The 21491-nt window shown below is 42.8% G+C and overlaps 2 long non-coding RNA genes across 13 annotated transcripts in view; one reads left to right on the top strand and one right to left on the bottom strand.

Moving 5' to 3' along the window:
• The window catches only part of LOC109494696, a 48489-nt gene extending 30959 nt beyond the window's left edge, over positions 1-17530 (top strand). The window contains exons 4-5 of one of the 10 annotated variants that reach the window (XR_006590366.1): positions 12398-15180; positions 16682-17530. This is a non-coding gene — a long non-coding RNA (uncharacterized LOC109494696). Of the gene's footprint in view, positions 1-12397 lie in introns of all 10 variants that reach the window. The other 9 variants (XR_006590368.1, XR_006590371.1, XR_006590372.1 and 6 more) reach the window with 9 other exon arrangements.
• On the bottom strand, positions 6177-20744 carry LOC123382260. 3 transcript variants are annotated; one of them, XR_006590375.1, is made up of 7 exons: positions 20607-20744; positions 17134-17194; positions 16991-17026; positions 16629-16794; positions 13835-13988; positions 12928-13018; positions 6177-11624 (listed from the first exon to the last, which is right to left on the bottom strand). It is a non-coding gene; the product is annotated as an uncharacterized LOC123382260 (long non-coding RNA). The 3 variants fall into 3 exon arrangements; XR_006590373.1 differs by lacking the exon at positions 6177-11624 and having other exon boundaries at positions 12882-13018; XR_006590374.1 differs by lacking the exons at positions 6177-11624; positions 17134-17194 and having other exon boundaries at positions 12882-13018.
• Between the last annotated feature and the right edge of the window lie 747 nt (positions 20745-21491).

Here is a 21491-nt window from a genome sequence, read left to right as displayed (position 1 = left end):
AAGTCCAGTTCACTCCATGTTGTTGCAAATAGCAAGATTTCACTCCTTTTGATCGCCGAGTAATATTCTGTTGTATGAATATACCACATCTTCTTTATCCATTCATCTGTCAATGGTCATTTGGCCTCTTTGCATAATGTAGCTATTGTTGATAATGCTGCTACAAACATTGGAGTGCATGTGCCACTTCGAGTCAGCATTAGTGTATCCTTTGTGTAAATACCTAGTAGTGCAATTGCTGGGTCCTAGTTCAGTTCTATTTTTGGTTTTTGTAACGAATCTCCATACTATTTTCCAGAGTGACTACACCATTTTGCATTCCCACCAGCATTGCAAAGCTTTGCCTTTGCATCTTTGTCAACATCTGTCGTTCCCTGAGATGTTAATTTTAGCAATTCTGATAGGCGTGAGGGGATATCTCATTGTGGTTTTGATTTGTATTTCACTTATGAGGAATGAGGTTGAGCATCTTTTCACGTGTGACCAATCTGGATGTCATGTTTGTTAAAGTGTCTCTTCATGTCTTTTGCCCATTTCTTCACTGGATTATTTGGTTTTCGGGTGTTGAGTGTGATAAGTTCTTGACTGATTTTGGATACTAACCCTTTATCTGATACGTCACCTATAAATATCTTCTCCCATTCCATTCAGTTGCCTTTTAGTTTTCCTGATTGTGTCCTGTGCTGTGAAGAAGCTTTTTATCTTGAGGTCCCAATAGTTTATTTTGGTTTTTATTGCCCTTGCTTCTGGAGACATGACAAGGAAGAAGTTGTTGCAGTCAGGATCAAAGAGGTAGGTTTCCTGTTTTCTCCTCTAGGATTTTGATGGTTTCCTGTCTTACATTTAGATCTTTCATCCATTTTGAGGTGTGTGTGTGTGTGTGTGTGTGTGTGTGTGTGTGTGTGTGAGAGAGAGAGAGAGAGAGAGAGAGAGAGAGAGAGAGAGAGAGAGAGTAGTTTAAGAACATAGTCCAGGTTCATACTTCTCACTGTCCAGTTTTCCCAGTACCATTTGCTGAAGAGACTCTTCTTTTTCCTTTGAATATTCTTTCTTGCTTTGTGAAAGATTATTCAGCCATATGTTTGAGGCTCCATTTCTGGGTTCCCTATTCTGGTCCTTTGATCTATGTGTCCGTTTTTGTGCCCGTACCATACTGTCTTGATGATTGTGGCTTTCTAATGCACCATAAAGTCCAGAATTGTAATGTCTCCATCTTTGTTTTTCTTTTCAACATTACTTTGGCTCTTTGGGGTCTTTTCTGGTTCCATACAATTTTAGGATTGTTGTTTCTAGCTCTGGGAAAAATGCTGGTATTATTTTAATAGGAATTGCATTGAATTTGTCGATTGCTTTGGGTAGTATTGACATTTTAACAATATTTGTTCTTCTAATCCATGTGCATGGGATTTTTTTTTCATTTCTTTGTGTCTTCTTCAACTTCTTTTATAGACGTTGTATGGTTCTTTTATTTTTTTTTTTTAATGTTTATTTATTTTTGAGAGAGAGTGAGGGAACAAATGAGAGTGCACGACCAGGGGAGGGGCAGAGAGAGAGAGGGAGACACAGACTCTGAGGCAGGCTCCAGACTCTGAGCTGTCAGCACAGAGCCCGTTGAGGGACTCAATCCCATAAATGCAGGATGTCCAGAACCGAAGTCGGCACTTAACTGACTGAGACACCCAGGAGACCCTCTATTGTTTTAACTGTATTGATCTTTTCCCTCTTTGGTTGGGTTTATCCCTGGGTATTTTATGGTTTTCAGTGCAGTTATAAATGACATTAATTCCTTGATTTCTCTTTCTGTTGATTCATTATTGGTGTATAGAAATGCAATCAACTTCTGTATATTGATTTTATATTCTGAGACTTTCCTGAATTCCTGTATCAATCCTAGAAGTTTTTTTGGTGGAGTTGTTTGGATTTTCCACGGAGAGTATTGTGTCTGTGAGCAGGGAAAGATTGACTCCTCCTTGCCAACTTGGACACCTTGTATTCTTTTTGAGGTCTGATTGCTAAGGCTAGGACTTCCAACAGTATGGTGAATAACAGTGCTGAGAGTGGACATCCCTGTTGTGTTCCTGACGCTAGGGGGAAAATTGTCAGTTTTTCGCCATTGAAGATGATATTAGCTGTGGGACTTTCGTATCTGGATATTCTCATGTTGAGGCACGATACTTCTATCCCTCCTTTCATGAGGTTTTTTTTTTTTTCTTCAGCAAGAAAGGATGCTGCTGCATTTTGTCAAATGTTTATTCTGCATCTATTGAGGGGATCATGTGGCTGTTATCCTCTCTTTTATCAATGTGATGTATCACATAAGTTGGTTTGCAGATATTGAATCTATTGTGCATCCCAGGAATAAAATCCACCTCGTTGTGCTGAACAATCCTTTTTATGTATTGTTGGATCCGGTTTGCTACTTTTTGTTGAGAATTTTTGCATCCAGGGTCATCAGGGAAATTGGCCTATAGTTTTCCTTTCTGGTGGTGTCTTTGTCCAATTTGGACTCAAGGCCATGCTGGCCTCATAGAATGAGTTTGGAAGTGTTCCTTCCATTTCTCTGACCATGACCTTATCTTGTTCTTTCATTTGGGATGCATTCCTCTTGTCTTGGCATTTTGGTTGAGTATTTGCCTTCTCTGTTACCAAAGCTCATTATGTTCCCTCCTCTGAGATGAATGGCTTTATGAAGAGGAGATCATCTAGTGTCCAAGGCCTGGCACATCAGGGATTGTCTTTGGTGTGTGTTGCATACACTGTTTTGTGTTCTGGCTGCACTATCCTTCAAGCCAGTTGTATGAGCAATGTATTGTCCTTGGCCAGAATGTGGTGAGACTTATCTAGGTCTGCTCTGATCTGCTTGTTAAATGAGACTTGAAACGATTGCCACTAGAAGTGAAGCAGAATTGTCTGGTTAAGAGAGGTGGTCTGGTCATGGGATTCCACTGGTGTTCTGGGGAATGGGCCAGCTCCATTGGGACTGAGGCAAGCTTCAATGACCTAGGCCAGTCTCGCCAGAACACAGGAAGTTGGGGTTGGTGTAAGCAGCTTAGGCACCCAGTGTGGGGATTGCCTTGTTTCCAGCAAATGGCTCTGTGTTTTTTTGCTGGTGTGTGTGTGTGTGTGTGTGTGTGTGTGTGTGTGTGTGTGTGTGTGCAGAGCAGGCAAATGGCGCCACGCAGCTCCTCTTTCCTAGCTCTTTGTCCCCTCATTGTGAACACTGCTTCTCAGGGATGTTCTCCACGATGAGTGTATAATCTCCCCAGTGTGTGCACCAGGCATTGTACAGATCACTGTTTCAATGCTATCTGCCTGCAAATTGTTGGCTGCCTTCTCTTCAGGAGTAGGCCAGTGCCATCATGGCTGTATCCCAGCCAAGACTGCTAACCTTTGAAACACCACATTCTCGGGGTGCCTGGATGGCTTGGGTAAGTGTCAGACTCTTGATCCTGGCTCAGATCATGACCTCTTGGTTGTGGGATTCTCTCTTTCCCTGTTGTCTTGCCCCTCCCTTGCATGTGCTCTCTTTGTCTCTAACTTGAATAAACTTAAAAAAAAAATAGTGACATGGAATACCTTATTTAGGCAAGACTGCCTTTGAGGGGAATGGCAGGGATCTATCAGTTAAATTTCCAGGGCTGACTAGGAAATTCTTTGCTGACTGGTTAAAGGTTACATTCCTGCAGGAATGAAATTAGGTTTAGTGACATGTGGCCTTAATGTAAGTAACTCCATGATGGGCCTGTGACTTTTCTTAACATTGCAAACCCAAATTTTTACACCTACATTTTTTCATTCAATGTATAGCCCTAAATAATATTTTAGCCATCTATTTCCGGCCCAAAGATCATATCCTGTGAAACTGTGACCATCTCCTAATCATAGGTGAAGATCGACTCTGTGGCTCTAAGATCTTTGTGGCTCTAAGTTACTTTGATCTATGTTACTAAGATCTTTGTGAGTATAGGTTACTGCTGGCCTTTTGAAGCCTTTGACGCAGGGACCCCCAGCCAGGTTGCTGAGCCATCACTTAGGCACAGAAACACCCTTTCCAAGTCACCCCGCCCTAAAGTATTGTCGTTTCCTCTTGTACTTCTGGGACTTACCCTTTGGCAAGTCACATATCCTCATGCAAACATGTCAAATGGGCCCAGAGAAAGCTGCTTGCCTGTGACTCCCCCTTCATGGTCACATCTTATCCTTCTGAAACCCTTTGAAATTCCTATTGTTCTTCCAGTCTTTGAATATCTCTTTTATTTGGAAATATTTGATTCTCTTGTATTCCTGCTAAAAATATGCATGAAAATATTAAAGCAAGGGTTCTTTATACTAAGGGAGCCAGTCACAATGCTTCATCTGGGCGCGTGTATGTTTTTATTTTTGACAAGGTTCAGGCATGATGTGACGTACATCCTGTAAAATCTGAGTATCATTCATTATCTAGCATAACCACCTTTATGGAAAACCATTCAATGACATGCTCGTTCAAGATCAGAAAAACACTTAATTTACATACCACATAATAGAGTGGTACATTATCTTAAAATATGTAAAGTAGATGTTTCTATGAAGTGTTTATCATGCATTCAGTTTTCTGTACCATGAATGCTATTAATTAAATTAAACAATAGTAAGAACAACAAGAATAGGTACATGTCCATCGCTAGTAACTAATAATGGAACTAGTTATATAATCTTATGCGTTGAAAAACCATGATTACTAATAATCTTTTCTTTCATGATGGGTTTCTAGTTACCAAAAAAAATTGGGAACATAATACTGAGTATCCACATACATCAGACTGTTTTGTCACTATTGATGTCATAATGGTTGGTACATGATCATAATCATTGTATCAAAAGAGATATGGTAGTATGAAGTAAAGTTTATATTTGTATTCAGATTGTTTCGGTTTTAACCTCTCCTAGCCCAGACTCATCCCACCTGGCAAATTACAGTCATCCTGTCTCCTTAGGCTCCACTTGTCCATGACAATTTTTAGATTTTTCCATATTTTTCATAGTCTGCAAAGTTTTGAGGGTACGTTTGTGGAATGTATTTTGTAGAATGATCCTTGGTTGGGATATGTCTAACCTTTGTTCAAATGCTTAAGCCAGAGTTATTGTGTTTTGGAGCAGAAGATCCAGAGGCATAGCGCCCTCCATAATTATTACTTCACATAAAGATTGTTTACTCTGAAGATTGGGGTCTTTTTTGGTTCCATACAAATTTTAGGACTGTTCTCGTTCTGTGAAAACTGCTGTTGGTATTTTGATGGAAATTGCATTAATTCTGTCAATTGCTTTGGGAAGTATAAACATTTTCACTATATTTGTACTTCTGATCTGTGAGTACGGAATGTCCTTCCATTTCTTTGTGTCATCTTGAATTTCTTTCATCACTGTTTTATACTTTTCAGAGCATAGGTCGCTCACCACTTTGGTTAGATTTATTCATAGATATCTTATTTTTGGTGTACGACTGTAAATGGGACTGTTTTCTTAATTTATCTTTCTACTGCTTCTGTATTGTCTACAAATGCAACAGATTTCTGTACAATTATGTTGTATCCTGTGACATTGCTGAATTCATTTATCAGTTCTAGCAGTTATTGGGTGGACTCTTTAGGGTTTTCTATATATAGTGTCATGTAATCTGCAAATCGTTTCGTTTCGTTTGTCTGCTGGCTATGGCTAGGACTTCCAGTAATTTGTTTACTAAAAGTGGTAAGAGTAAACATCCTTGTCTTCTTCATGACCTTACAGGAAAAACTCTCAGATTTTCCCCATTAAGGTTGATTATAACTGCAGGGTTTTCATAGATAACCTATATTACATTAATGTATGTTTCCAGTAAACCTACTTTAGGGGGTTACATGCATGAACGGATGTTGTACTTTGTCAAATGTTCCTTTCTGCATGCATTGAAATGACTGTATGCTTCTTTTCTTTTAATGTTTATTAATTTTGAGAGAGACAGAGTGTGAGCAGGGGAGGGGCAGAGAGAGAGGGAGACATAGAATTCGAAGGAGGCTCTTGGATCTGAGCTTTCAGCACAGAGTCCGACGTGGGACTTGAACTCAGGAATCATGAAGTCATGACCTGAGCTGATGTCAGACTGTTAAAGGATGAGCCACCCAGATGCCCCGATCATCTGGTTCTTATCCTTTCTCCTGTTGATGTATTGTATCACATTGATTTGTGAATGTTGAACCACCTTTGTAGCTTGGGAATAAATCCCACTTAATTGTGGGATATATTTACAGTTGTTATATCTTCTTTTTGGATTGTACCATTTGCTGTTATATACTGTCCTCCCCTGTCTCTTGTTATGTACTTTTTTTAAGTGTATTTTTTCTGATACAAGTATGGTTACTCCAGCTTTCTTTTGACATTCATTTGTGTGATGTTTCTCTATCCTCACTATTATTCTTGAGGTGTAAAGTGGGTCACTTGTAGGATGCTGAATCTGCTTTGTTTTTTCATCCATTCTTACTCCCTACATCTCTAGATTGGAGCATTCACTCCATTTCCCTCAAAATTGATTGATATGTATTGCCATTTTATTGCCTGTTTTGTTGTAGTTTCTAATGATTTTCTCTGATCCTTTCTTGCCTTTCTTTCATGTATTGCTTATTTTCTTTAGTGATATATTTTGATTTCTTTATCTCTATTCTTAGCATATTTATGACTGGTTTTAGTATATGGCTACTGTTAGGTGTTTATATAACCTCTTCTGCATTTAGCAGTTTGTATTAAGTTGATGGTCATTTACCTTTGAACCCATTACTTTCTCCTCCCTAGGTTTTTGGTAGATGTTATTATAGTTCAAATCCATTTCTCTGATTTCTTTAATAGATTTTTTTTCCAGAAATGTTCATTTTTTACTTGAATTGTGTCTTCTACCTCTATACTGTCACTGTTGGTCTCTCCTTTCCATTCAAAGAATCCCTCTTAATATTTCTTGCAGGACTGGTTTAGTGGTACAAACTCCTTTAGTTTTTGTTTGGGAAAGTCTGTGTCTCCTTCATCCTGAAAGATAGCCTTGCTGAATAGAATATTCTTGGCCGCTGATTTTTCCATTCAGCACTTTGAATATGTGATGTCACTCACTTCTGGCTTGCCAAGTTTCTGTTCAGAAATATGTAGCTAGCCTCATGGGTCTTCCCTTCTAAGTTAAGGACTGTTTTGCTGCTTTTACGAGTTTTTCTTTATTCTCACCCTAATTTGTAAGTTTGTTTACAGTAGGTTTGTGTGTTGGCCTTATTTGTTGATTTTGATGGGAATTCTCTAGTCTCCCGGATGTGGATGTTTGTTTCCCTCCCCCAATTAGGGATGTTTTCAGCTATTATTTCCTCAAATTTTCTTCCCCATTCTCTCTTCCTTCTGGGACTCCTACAACATGAATCCTATTATCTTTCCTGTAGTCACTGAGTTCCCTTCGTCTCATCTCACGTTGCAGAATTCTGTTCTCTCTCTTTGGTTTAGTGTGATTAATTTCTGTCACTCAGTCTTCGAGGTCACTAGTTTGTTCCGCTGCTTCTTCCATCACTCTGTTCATTCCAGCAAGCATGTTTCTCCTTTATTGTGTCCTCAGTGTCTGTGTTGTATCTTATCTATGTCAGGGGTCTCACTCTTCTACTCATTTCTCAACTCCAATGAGTATCCTTATGATCATTGCTTGAAATTCTGTATCAGGTATGTTACTTATATCTCTTTGGCTTAGATCTCTGGCTGTGGCTTTGAGTAGGTCTTTCATTGTAGATAAACATCTCTGTGTGTCCATTTTGTTTGTCTCTCTGGCTCTATTTCTCTGTGTTAAGAAAGTCAGCTGTGCCTTCTGATCTTGAAATTAATGCCGTTATGAAGAAGAGGTCCTGGAGTCCTCAGCAGGGCATGTCTCCATTTATAGGACCTGGACCTTCAGGAGGCTATCGTATGGGTATTGCTCACTCCCTGCTGTTGTGTCTGGGTTACTTTTCCTTTCAGTGCAGGGGTCCGCACTGATTGCGTGCCTGTTGTGGGCTGTGCTTGTTCTCAGTGGTGTCAGTGGGACCCAGGCAGGCCAGCTGAGTCAAGAATCAAGAATCAGAATGAATACATGTGTCTCCTGTGGCCTGGGCATTGTGTAAAATGCCATGTTTACATTGCCTCTCTACACAGGCAGGGACCTGGCTATCACTCATCCTCCTGGATCACCCAGTGCTGGGTCAGCTGACCTCCAAAGCGCCAGGATCTAAACTCAAGGGAATTCAGCCCCCTTGGGTTTTAATGCCAAATGTTATGGAGATTAGTCTTCCCTGTGTCGGCCCCTTGGTGCGAGGGCTCACTTTCTCTGCTCCTTCTGCAGGCAGCCAGCCTCCAACTTTCTGACCTTCCTAACCTTCCTGATGCAGCTTCTATTTAGGTGTGGAGTTTGTTGTGCCATTCTTGGATCCCTCTCTGGTTCATGGACTTGGATGTGGAAGTTATGTAGTTGAAAACATGGTACAGGGTGGGCTCAGGGTCTGCTTAGTCTGCTATTAATTTTTAAATGCCTTATTATTTTGGATTTTTGAGACATGGGCAGACAGACTCATCTCACCCATGCACTTCAGGATTTGAAAGGAATGTTCCCACATTTGCTTCTAGTATTTTGTGCTTTGAAACTTTCTTTAATGAGGTATAATTTACATATAACAAAGAACCTCAAATTAAAGGGTATAATTTGATGAGACTTGATCTCATGGATACAGCACCATGAAGTCATATGGTTGCTCTCTAAACCTTAAATCATGATCCCTTTGTGTCTAGCGCTAATGTTGCTTTTGAAGTAAGGACTTTTTTTTTTACGTTTTCAGATATTGCCCAGGTGTCTGAAGGCCTGCACTAGGGTACCTACCTTCTTTTCTGATAGACTTTATTCCTGAAAGGTTGCAGTCATTCTACCTTTGGACTTTATCCTGTGTTGTATCTTTCAGTCTGTTCACTTAATTTTGTTGGAGTACTTTAATGCTGAGGGATGCATAATTGGATTGATTTTCACTAAATGGTATGAGCTGCAGTTCCAATCATGACAGAAAGCACGTGCTTCCTGTGTTAGGTACTCAAGAGCAAGGCAGATACCCTGGGCACTTGAGCTGAGTATATCACTCTGTCTTTTTGCCAGCCATCTTCCCTTCCCTGGGAGACAAGTGTCTCATTTTGGTCACACAGAAATGTAGGTGAAGTCAGCAGAGAAGGGTCCCTTCTCTTCCGTTTGTCTCTCAAACACCCTGTCACACTACCTTCTGCCTGTCCCTTTCCCTGACTCAATCCCCCAGGCCCACTGCTCCACTCCAGCCATGATCAGGGTGTCCTCCAGCTGCTGGCCTCTGCTCTGGCCATCGCTCAGTGAGGAAACTACAGGAGGATTATGTAGTTCATGGGTCTGATCAAGAAATCTCTGCTCTTCAGAGTCCTCCTACACGTGGTGCTCTCTGTGGAGACCTGGCATCCTGGGTTAGGGTCTGACCCTCACTCCTCTCTACAGTCACTGCTGGTCCCTCATCCTTCTCCACCATTAGAACTTAGCCATTTCCTAAGGACAGATACCTGTCTGTCTGACCCCAAGGCACCATGGACTCAGGGAATATTTCCAAAATAATTGAGCATAAGCACCCCATCAATGTAGATACAGGAAGTTCCCATCACCCCGGAAAACTCCCTCAGGCTCCCCTGCAGAAAGGGTGATCTTGCTTCTATCCTCCATCACCACCATTTCTGGCACTTTGTTACCTGTGTGTACAGGAATCCCACTGTGTGCACTCGATGGGGAGTGAGAGTAGATGGCCCTAGAAGCAGACGCTGACACAGAGACAAAACGATGAAAGGTAGATTAGGGGACAGTGGGAAGGACAAAGTGGAGGGGACAGGATGGGCAGGGAAAGCATTTAGGTAGATCTGACACCTTCTTAAAATGTATATATAATCACCATAGTCTGTCACCGTGCACAGTCCTGTTCAAATTTCAAGAGTTGTCCTATAAGGCAAAGAGATTTTGGTTTATTCCCCTGTGATCTTATGTTTTTCTACATGCATTCTGTCTTCTGTAGTTTATCTGTGGCTGTGGCCTCAGATGAACACTTTAGTGTGTGGCTGCATCTGTGAGATTAGGTGTAATAGAAAATGATTGTCTTCAGATCTAGGTCTCTGAATGTATACATTCTCATAATTATCTTTTCTTTCATTGTGTGGCAGGGCCCGAATTCTAATAGAAAAACGAGGGACATTGTCTTATTTTTTAAAACAGTGATTCCCACCCTGGGCTGAGTTGTTAACAGTCTTAGTTTAATGAACTCCCATGACCATCTTTTTTGGAGGATCATTGTGTGGAGATATCTTAATTGAAACTGTGAGAAGCGTGAGGGGACACTTCTCAGAGATTTTGCAGACGCTTTATGCACTGAATGTCTTCTTTTTCTCTTGTTCTTAGAAACAAATATTACCCCTGTTTTCCCAGATAACACAGCTGAGGCTCTGTGTAGGTCCCACTGAGAACTGGTATTAGGGCTGAGACAGCAGGAACACAGGCAAAGCATCATAATATTGTGAGAGAGGTTTGAGGAGATGCAAAGCTGTAGTCAGGGTGATGACAGGGGTTCAGCAGTGGTGGCATCTGGCCAGCCCTGAATTGTAGGATGACTCAGCTGATCTAGACCCTGTCTCCACTTTTACCCTCACGGAGGGATATGAACTTGGGCATACAGCATTTTCATAAGACCAAGTTAAATGTCCCATATCTCCAGGGCTCTTTTCCCCCCACAAATATCCAGAACCTTCAGGAAAATCCAGGGAGACAAGAATCTTTTTAGGTGATTACCTGCGTGCACTTTGGCAACACACTGACATTTTGGAGATGAATGCTGCATTGTGCACTGAGAGCGATCCCACATAGCAGCTCCGTATGGACCTCACACTCCCTGCTCAGGCTGTGACCAGGAATGACCTCCAACTGCATCTCACTGACCCCAACACCCTCCCCTCTGCACCTCCTCAAACTCTGCTTATTGTGCTCAACTTCCCTTCTATTCCTGTATGATTCAAGGCTCCCCCGGTTTTGCCCTGAATCCTCACTGGTGTTTCCATGTTGGTGATCACAAGGTCTGCATCGTTTAATGAATGTCCCTCTTTCACACAGGACACCTGATGCTCTAAAAGTTAGGGGTGCACCTAATTCATCACAGAACCCAAAACATTGTGTCTCCAACATACGCACCAGTACCGCTGATACATCTGCTTTTGTGTAAAAAATCCTCTTTCATTTGACAAGAGAAACGTATAGCTCACTGTATTACAGGGACATGACACTGCCCATTGTATGTATGTCCTGAGAAACTTGAGACATGCTACAGTGTCCTCAGGCAGTTTGTAGTTGGATTGCCAAGACTCACAACTGTCTCTACATCATTGCCACAAAGTCAATCATGAAGAAGATGAATATACTTTACCAGCCACTCGTCCAGTTCAGGTCATCTTAACAAATAGAGTAGGTGGAGGAGGGGGATGTGGCCTATAGCCCATGACTGGTGGTGAAGGGTGGTCCATGGGGTACAGCCTGCAAGGCAATCCTGGGAAAGGACCAGGACTCTTGCATACAAAATAGCCTGGAGAAAAGAAATGAGAGGTATGTTCATAGGACAGAACAGAGCACCAACACCAGCAAAAAGCAGAAATCCAAAGAAGCTGTTCTCATATCCTACTAGCTTCCCCACCACCAGGTTTCAAGAGGGCAGCATCAGCGCCAAAATCTCTACCCATACTTTGGGTTCCACTTACAGCTTTGAGGTGAGGAATGGATGTGATTGGGATAAACTAGTGTCTCCACGTGTCTGGAAACGTAGAAACAGCAAGGGCCCCTTTCCTAGAAGATTCATAGGCTGAATACTAAATTAACAAAGTAGCATATTCCAGATAGGAAGGCAACTATGTCCAGGATCACACTCCACCCTTCATCCCCTCCACCACAGAGGCTGTTTATTGTGTATGTGAAGAACTACAGAATGAGAAGGAATGACAAAGCCAGTGTCCACACATGGAATCAGAGCCCTCGTGGCTCAAAGTTCTGCCTCTAAGCCCCTGCCTGTGTCCAAACTACTGTCCCGACAATGGGGTCTCCTCCTCTCTGGAAGTGCTATCCATGGGCACAGAGACATATGGGGAGATGGGGACCCTGAGGGCCTGTAGAGGACCTGGGAAAGCATGCTCTTAGAGAAACAGCCTATACATGTTAGTTGGGTTCAGCTAATTTATTTTACTTCGGAGGTACTTCTCAGCTTAAGTGCAGTACACTTTGCAGGGTAATTGTGTCCTATGGAAAAATGAGCTGAAATTCTAAAAGACACAATTAACACAAATGCACTTTGATTTCTGGTGTAAGTTTCCATGTTTTAGCTGTACCTGTGACACAGGACACGAGAGAACGTGCTCATGTGAACACAAGTGAAGGACACCGTGGGCAATTGCCACACAGGTAATTTTGGATTTTTTCTCTTCACAACTTAAGTTTCAGTGCATGTTTTCTATCACAAACATGCCACTTCTTATAGTTCAGAGTGTTTGTGCCTAGGGCACACCTGAAGGGACTCTGGACAGCATGTTTACCAAAATGCTGATGGGTATGAAATTTATTTACTTTGTCTAAGACCATTCTAAAGGACACATACAAAAATATAAGTTGGAGTGAAGGCAGTTCGCATTTTCAAATTGTAAGGATACCCACAGATTTTTCTGAGCACATTAAAACCCTCAATAGAAGGAAACAGGAGAGGAAGAAACAGCAAGAGCAATGATTCCACATTGAGGAGATCCACAAAGAATGAGGCAAGGTAGGAGACTTCCAAGTGGAGTGTGGTGTCATCCTCCTTGATTTATTCCAGGAACACATTAGAAAAGCCCTATGGTCCCCACCTTTAGGCACGCTTAGCTGCTCAAGTTACCACAAACAGATGCCATCTGGGAAACAGGGAAGCCCGTAGACTCGGCAGTAAAGGTTTTGCATCTGGGGAAAAAAACCAAAAACAGCAAACATACCATACGACACACAAACCAGAGACAATGGCAGGAGAGTGTCCTGTACAGAAAGATGTGGCTGTCCATAAAGACTTAGAACTGAAAACGGCCACAGCATTTACTTTGTGCTTCTTGGCAGTTTTGGCAGAGCCAGTGTCGATGTCACTCTTGGTTGTGACACCTACTTCTGGTCCTGCAAAAAGCCCTAGAAGGGATGGAGGTTTATTCTGACTTGAGTAGACTGTTTGGAGGTCAAAAACAAAACAAAAAACCCTCCCCTCATACTTCTGACAACTTAAACTCTTTGCCCCAGTGAGATCCCAAATTACATGCACAGGGTGTCCCACATGCCTCTGGTGATACCCAAGAAGAACTTGAAGAACCATCCCTTATAACTTGATGAAGACTCCTAAAAGCCCTGATTCAGATGTATTCATCACTCATTGAACAACTATGGATGGCTGGGGGCACAACTAGATGGACGTACGTTACATTGTGCCTCATGCCTCACAGATCCCAGCACGTGGACTGTGTACAGGGCATTTCTGCTGAAGCGCTATGTCTGATTTTCTGCATACGGCCCCATTCCTTTTCCACAAGAGATGCCTGTACCAACCCATGGTGGGGGAAAGGACAAAGATGAGATCCTGAGCAACTTGAGGAATATGGTAATGGCAGCAGACACATTCCCCTTGCATCACAATGGTCTGTGGTACCGCCTCTGCACCTTGGCCCAAGACCTAACAGCCACAAAATAAGGTGAGTGTGTTTTACAAGTCAACTCCTAGTGCTCGGATCATCTTACCAAGTGTTGCAGGTGGAGGGGTTCCGGGTGGCCTCAGGGCCACTAAGGTTCAGGAGGTGGACGTGCCTAATAGTCCATGGGGGCGGGGTGTCTCCAGGGTAAGGCATGCAGAATCGTCCAGTTAACGGAGGAGGTCCCCAGGATCCAGACTGCCCTGCAGAACAGAAGTGACAGCTACATCCATATGCCAGACAAGAGAACCAATACCAAAAGCAGCTGTAACCCAGAGAAGAAGGTGTCAGCACCTGCCACCTTCTCTGCCACCAGGATCCAAGAGAATAGCATCAGTACCTGAAAACTCTGTCCGTGCCACTGGATACCACCTACAGCTTGGGGTAGTAGATACAAGAGGTTAACCTACTGCCACCACACATCACTGCCCACGTCTGTGGAAGAAAATGGCAAGGGTCCTGTCCTAGAGGGTTAACAGAAGTAATTACAGATTAATGAAGTAGCATTCTCCAGACAGGCAGCCATCGATGTCCAGGTTCACCCTGCATCCCTCCTCTACAGCGACTCCAGATGCTCTGCTTTTGCTATATTAAGAACACAAAAAAATGAGTGGGAATACACGGCTCATATTCTGCTCATGGAATCACAGCCACTCCTGGCAAAATATTCTGCAGCCAGACCCTCACTGTGCCTCCTCTGCTCTTCTCCCTGAGAAAGGAGTCTTCCCTCTTGAAGTGTTGTCAAAGGCCTCGGAGACCTCTGGGCAGTGGAGGATGCCTGGAATCTTGCAGGGGAAGGAGAGTCTTCTGTGAAGAATGAGTTACTTGTGGTGAATGTCTACAAAGCTCAGATGTGTTCATCTTAATTCATAGGGAATTCTGACTTTAAGCATACTACAGGACACAGAGTCATTATGTGCAATGGAAAAAAAGAGGGAGAAATTCACATAACAGATTTCATGCAAGTGTTTTGGTATAAAACTGGTATGTGTCATGAGACTATATCAGCTCTAACAGTGACTGGGGACACAACCAGAAACTGCTCATAGAAACACAATTGAAGGACACAGTGTTCAAATTGTTTTTACCTAAGGTATAGCTGGAGGATTCCAGACAAGTCATTTACCAACAAAGACAGAAAGGTGATGAGTGATGACATTGGCTTTCTCTATGACCACTCTAAATGGCACAGGGCACATAATAAAAAGTTGGAGTCATGATGTCGTTTCTAACAGGTTCATCTCCTAGCCAGAATCAAGAAAGGAAGACACAGCAGCCACACTGTTCCCACAGAGGTGAGGTCTGGAAGGGATCACCCAGGCAGGGAGACCTCTGTTTGGAGTGTGCAGTCATCCTCCTCTCATTATTTCCTGAAACTCACGGAAAAACCTTAAGGTACTCAGTCTATAAGCGCTTTTGGCTTCTAAACTTACCACAGAAAGCTGACAGACTAAAAATTGAGAAGCCTGTGGGCTCCTGGGTTATGAGTGTGCATTTAGAAAACAAAGAACAAACAGATATATCACACAACACGCAAAACGAGACAAGTCCGGGAGAGCGTGCTGTACATAAAGATGAGGGTTTCCCAACAGAGTTACAACTGAGAATTGCCCTGGCATTTACCTTGTCCTTGTCTGCATTCTTGGTACAGTCAGAACTGCTGTAACCCACAGAGGTTTCAGCAGTTTCTCGATCTACTAAAGACCCTAGAAGGGACAGAGGTTTATTCTGCTTTTAGAGGACTGTGTGGAATGAAAACAATCCCTCAACTCATTCCTCAAATATCTTAAACTTTTCCCTACAGTCAGGTCCCTGACCAGAGGCAGAGGGTATCCCAAATGCCTCAGGTGACCCCCAAGGATAAGGGGGAGAACCGTCCCCTCACCTTGATAAAGACCTCATGGTGCCCTAGTTCATGTTGTTTCATAATCACATAACTGTGGACAGCTCAGGCACAACTAGCAATTTAGAATTCACCAGTAAAACAGTTTTCTCAGTATACATCATGGGAAATCACGGATTCCATTACAGATCAAGAATTAATCTGAGGATGCTTGGATTCAGCATCCGACTCTTAATTTTGGCTCAGGTCACGATCTCACAGCTTGTGAATTCAAGCCCAGCGTTGGGTTCCTCACTGACAGTGTGGCACCTGCTTGGCATTCTGTCTATGCGTCTCTCAAAATGAATAAACTTAACAAAAAAAGAATAACATTGAGAATACTGGTTTGGTGTATATCCTCAATGAGTCCTCAAGAAGGGTGCATTTCTTCAGGCTTCAGGCAAATTGTTCAATCTCCCAGCTTATCTACAAGCTGCCTTCCGCATGAGAGCAGTTAGTATATAAGGAAAGACTAATTTGACACTATCGAGAAAAGGAAAACTGTCAGAAGTTATCAGTGAAGCTGCTGCAGAGTTGCACTGATACCAACAGAGTACTAAGCTAAGCTTTATGGAACTTAAATTGAGGGATGTATGGCTACAGTTCCCAAAACAAACAAAAAGAAAGACTGTTAAAACTAGTGAATAAATGATCTTCTCCTCAAATAAACTAAAGTCTTCACATTGTGTCCGGGTGGGAAGAAGGTTTCCAGGCTCTTCAGACAGGGGGATGCTAGAGAAGGTGGGAGGGTCACCGTCAGAGGAGGGGCATGAGCTCCACCAGTCACAGGGACAAGTGCCTCACTGTCTGTGGCACCAGAGGAGAACACCCTTCTGTCACCCCTTTGGACCACCTGCCGTCCTTAGTGCTTGTGATTCTTTCCAGACCACACGATGATCACACACAGGAACAGGCTGCACAGCAGAAATTAGACTGCAGCACATCACAACGTGCTCCTTACCTCTCCTTGGAGGGTTCTTGCAGTGATTGGTTTCTGCCTCGTGTATCCCTCAGGCAGCCTCTTTGCTTCCATCCCATCCAGTCTTGGATACAGAAAAATAATGGACTTCTATAAGAGTTGCAACACCACGTCGTCTACTAGACAACAAACAGGGCAGGCGTCATCCCTGGAAACACCCATAAAAACGCAAGTCAAATGACCACACCTGTATTTCAAGTAAGCGACCTCCCTGCCCTGCTCCACCATCTCCCTGTCCCAAATCTGAGTCTTGATCTGGGCGAGAAAAAACACATCCACTTTCAGTCAGAAGGTGGTGCCAGACTGTGCACCAAACAAAGAGGAGGAAACAAGAAGACACTTACCTAGTTGTCCTGAGCATTCTTCTCATGAACTGCAAGCTGAAAAAGCCAACAATGAAAATCCCATGGTTAGGGATTCCAAGGGCCACTACACTCACCCGCGTGAGGTGCTAAGGGTTCAGTATGTCAGGCAGAACTCAGGTTACCTGGTATCTAAAGGTGAACTCTGCCTGCTGCAGCCGTTCCCATGTTTGTTCAATTTGTTGCCTGTGAGTTACAATTGCTCTTGTCAGGTAAGGCCCAATATTGGGTATGATTTTAAATAAGCTGCCCACGTTCCCAAGAACCTCATATCTGTCCCCTGATACAATTTATTCTTACACATGAAACACTTTGCCCATGATTATCAATGTACAGTAGGATCAAAGCTATTGTTACATCCTTTCCTTACTCATTATTCCATGCCTGTAGGGTTCAGAGTTCATAGAATTCCTTCCCATTTTCAATCTTTCTCTAACTCATCATGTGACAAGTGTCTTTTATCATAAAGATCTATTCTTCTATAACTTATATCCTCACCATGTTTCCCAGGGTTGCAAAGACGAGGGCCATGAAATGGCACTACCACATTGATGGGTATTAGTCATTGTATGACACACTGCTTTCCTACAGATGATGACAATTGACACCACCCCCGAGGAATGTTACATGGACAAAGTTTCCACACAGTCTGGCCACTACTTGAGATCTGCAAATGTTTAGAAACTTAATTGTTTTATTCTTTCTAAACTTACCTTTTTTTTTATCTAATACTCTATGCATATGTTGACTTTAAACATTACAAAAAGATTAAAAACCAAAAAATGAACAGTGGTTTCATGAGCTGCTGGTAATTACTAGCTGAACTCACTTGTACTTGTTTATTTCTTCTGTAGCTATTTTCTTTTTTTTCCCTAATGTTTATTTATTTTTGAGACAGAGAGAGAGTGAGCACATGCATGAGCGGGGGAGGGACAGAGAGAGATGTAACAGAATCTGAAACAGGCTCCAGGCTCTGACCTGTCAGCACAGAGTCTGACACGGGGCTTGAACTCCCAGACTGTGAAATTATGACCTGAGCTGAAGTCAGACGCTTAAACGACTGAGCCACCCAGTTGCCCCTTATGTAGCTATTTTTTTTTTATTTTTTTTTCAACGTTTATTTATTTTTGGGACAGAGAGAGACAGAGCATGAACGGGGGAGGGGCAGAGAGAGAGGGAGACACAGAATCAGAAACAGGCTCCAGGCTCTGAGCCATCAGCCCAGAGCCTGACGCGGGGCTCGAACTCCCGGACCGCGAGATCGTGACCTGGCTGAAGTCGGACGCTTAACCGACTGCGCCACCCAGGCGCCCCTTATGTAGCTATTTTCAAATTTTACCTGCAGCTGCCAGCTGATTCTTCTTTGCCTCCAGTTCACAGTGTCATTTTCAGTGTCACAGTCAGGAACAAGGTCCAGAAGTTCTCCCTTTTTACCTCCCAGCACTCTTGAAGGCCTATGCAAATATCCCTTCCCCCACTTCTCCCATAAATGCACAGACTGACACCCCAATCAGAGAAATGAAGTGAACACCCCATTTAAGTGCAAGAAAATTCAACTTCTGTCTCCTGCCACGTCTCTACTATTGGAACTGTCTTTCTAGTTCTCTTGTTTCCTCTCCTTTATCATAAAGTCATCAAATAACATTGTACTTTGTGCCTTCCCAGAGTTGGTCTTTTGTTTGATATGGTGAAGACTCATTTCATCAGTGAGTGAAAAACCATATCTGACCAACTGTACCCATTAGGATGAATCGGGATCATCACTAGTCTTACACCTCCATGGGGAGCCCTGATTCTCAGTCCAAAAGTTGTACCATGACGCAGGCAATCACCTGAAAGGCGACCTTCCAGAATATGGTTTCACTAACATTGCAGCTCACTCCCAGATATTGCTAGAGTTCAGGACTGCAACCCCTGCCTCCACCTTCAAAAGGCCAATCTTAGAACAACATCATCTCCTGACGTACAACCTGATATGAACTGTCACACAGTCTGGGTTTACTTCCAGGAAAGAGATTTCAGGTGGAAAACTCTCAACTTCATGGAGCCAAATGTACTTTAACAAGACTCATTACATTGATAGTGAAGGCAGCAAAAGGCAATGCTTGGCAAGGCTGGGTTGCTGTGTTTCCCTCAGACTATTTTCTTTGTGGTGTTGATTGAGATGGTTTCAACTTGACACCTGATGTACTCAAGAATCACACGCAAAATTGAAAATCTCTTAGAAAATGACATAAAAGCACTAGACAGAGAAAGGCACATGCATTTCCTTCTGGCCTCAGGCAGTACTTCGGCAAATGCTTGCTGGAGTGGTTGTAATGTAGTGGCTCTGTTGTAAGGGGTTGAAGATAGAGAGGTGGTCAGGGTGCTGTGCCCACTCACAGAAAGAGCTTACGAGTTAACAAAAACAAGATGCCAGTGAGACAGAGCAAGCCCTAACCCCAGCTGTGGGAAGGACGAACATAAAGGTGAGTCTCCAGGGAAGAGAAGACTTCACTTTCCAACATGAGTGAGGGACCATAAAGTCCCCCATCTACTCCTGAGAACAAAAGGAAATACTGTACAAAGGAGGAAACATGTGACTGAATGCACCAAGTATCTGACAACCCCACAAAGATACACAAGACCAAGATGGAGAAGGAAGCCCAGGACAAAGCCAGCCTGGCGGTTGGACCCAAACTCCCTAGGACTCATCATTGATGTGGGGGGCATACATTTGAATGGCAAAGAAGCTGAACAACTTTATGGGCACAGACTTAGAAGTAAACAAGTGTAGTTCAGGGGCGGCCAGCAAAGATGAGCCCTAGTGAAGCTGCGGGCTTTGGCCAAGACTCAGAAGAGTTACACTTAAAAAATCAGGGGACAGGAAACAACTTGACTTTCTTAGGGATTGGGCCTGCAGTGAGAAATCTCACTGGCAGAATGGATTCAGGGATCCAGTACTGCTGGTACCTCTACCCACTTTCCAGAAAGCAACTTCCATTGTTTCTGCAGCAAGATAATTCATTTTTTCCCCACACATTTTTGACCCATGTCTGGTCCTGAACAAAAATGACCTAATTGCTGGGTGACAAAACAGTGTGATGCGATTGAAACCTATAGGACAGTGTAGGTGGATCCAGGTATTAAAGTTATTAATGATGGTACCTTCCCTCTTCCGCCCCCAAAACATGACATAATGTGTGGCAAGCACTTAGGAGAAAGAAAAAATGCAGGCTACGTTACAGAAAGCAAGGTAGGAAGGGTAGGTCCAATTCTACTGAATGCGTTGGGCAAAAATACTCTGGACCCAGTTCCAAAAGAAATACAATTATCTCTACTGGCTGCCATGTTCTCCCATACAACCTGGTCCTTGTGACAGTTCTCACATGAACATCTTACTTTTCTAATTTTTTTTAAACATTTATTCATTTTTTGATAGAGACACAGTGCGAATTGGGTAGGGCCAGAGGAAGATATAGAATCCAAAGCAAGCTCCAGGCTCTGAACTGTCAACACAGAGCCCAACATGGGGCTTGAACTCATGGACCATGAGATCATGACCTGAGCCGAATTTGGACGTTCAACCGACTGAGCCACCCAAGGGCCCCCATCTTACTTTTTTGTAGGCACTTTTCTTTGTTCATAGAATTCTTCCAGGTTATGTGCTTTCTCCTTCAGATGTTTGACTTTTGCTTCCTTTGTGGCTTTCACAGACCTCAATGCATTACACTTATCTTCCAGGGCGTTTTTATTTTCTGGAAAAAAAAAAGGTGTTTTCTTGATAAACGTGCACATGACCTGAGTCTTGATTTTGGTGAGGCAGAAAAAGCACAAGAACCATGAAAGCATGAAAGTATTCTTTCCCTTACCAATGCAAAGTCACTGCCATCATATGGGGATTTCTCCCCAACAGAAAATATAACTTCTAGTTGACAGTTATTGGACCTCAAGGCTGTTAGCTCTACATCCTTGAATTCAACATTTGCATCTTGTGGTTAAGACAGATATGAGGAAAGACTTTCATGGAAAACTGATCACACAACAATTTGTACCTCACACAGCAAGATCGTGCATTGCAATCAACAAACACCTTGAGGCATGAATATAACTAGAAGACAAAGATGATGGAAAATAGTTCATGTCTAACAACTCATGGCTTTCTTAGTGGTGTGTGTGTGTGTATGTATGTATGTATGTATGTATGTATGCCTGTTTATCCCCCATTCACGTTGAAAATTTACTATTCAGCATTCAGAGAGAAGGAGACTATTGAGCACCTGGGTGGCTCAGTTAGTTGAGCATCAGATTCTTGATTTTGGGTCAGGTCATGATTGTAGGATCATGTGACCCAGACCTGTGTTGGGCTCCACACTGAGTGTGAATCCTGCTTAAGATTCTCTCTCTTTCCCTCTCCCTCACTTGCATGCCCCCTCACTAAAATTAAAAAAAAAAATCATAAAGCATAATTTAAACATAATTTTTAAAGGGAAAGGATTATACA

This window comes from Felis catus, chromosome E2, assembly GCF_018350175.1.
Source record: "Felis catus isolate Fca126 chromosome E2, F.catus_Fca126_mat1.0, whole genome shotgun sequence".
NCBI classification, from domain to species: domain Eukaryota; kingdom Metazoa; phylum Chordata; class Mammalia; order Carnivora; family Felidae; genus Felis; species Felis catus.
Note: the sequence above shows the minus strand (reverse complement) of the source record. Positions and strands in the feature narration are given on the sequence as shown.